The sequence below is a fragment of the Grammomys surdaster genome, unplaced genomic scaffold (assembly GCF_004785775.1).
Source record: "Grammomys surdaster isolate TR1022 unplaced genomic scaffold, NIH_TR_1.0 164, whole genome shotgun sequence".
NCBI lineage: Eukaryota > Metazoa > Chordata > Mammalia > Rodentia > Muridae > Grammomys > Grammomys surdaster.
In genome coordinates, this window is record NW_021604612.1 from 2,663,862 (window position 1) to 2,664,377 (window position 516).

The window sequence follows — 516 nt, forward strand, 5'->3', positions numbered from 1 at the left end:
TCTCTCTCTCTCTCTCTCTCTCTCTCTCTCTCTCTCTCTCTCTTCTCTCTTTCTCTCTCTCTCCTTTGTCTGGTGTACCACAGCAGTGTCACCAGGGTCATGCACACAATTATGGGGTGTCCTTCTGGTGGACAGGCTAAGATCCACGTACCTTTTGAATAACCTTTGTCACTTTCAAGGGGAACTTGCCAACATTGGCAGATGGCCTCGTGACTCTCCTCTGACCTGTGTCCTGGTTATTCTGACCAAGAGACCCTGCTACTCAGAGCTCCGCCATGGTGATGCATGACACCCGCTCAGTCGGTCAGGCGGGGCAGGGATACAGTGTAGCAAGGCACAGGAGAAAACGGAAGTAGCACTCTCATTAAAGACCCCAGAAGCCAGGCAGGATGGTACATGTCTGTAATCTCAGCCCTTGGGAATCAGAGGCAGCATGATAGCCACAAGTTCAAGGCTAACCCAGACAATGAGAGAGAGAGAGAGAGAGAGAGAGAGAGAGAGAGAGAGAGAGAGAGA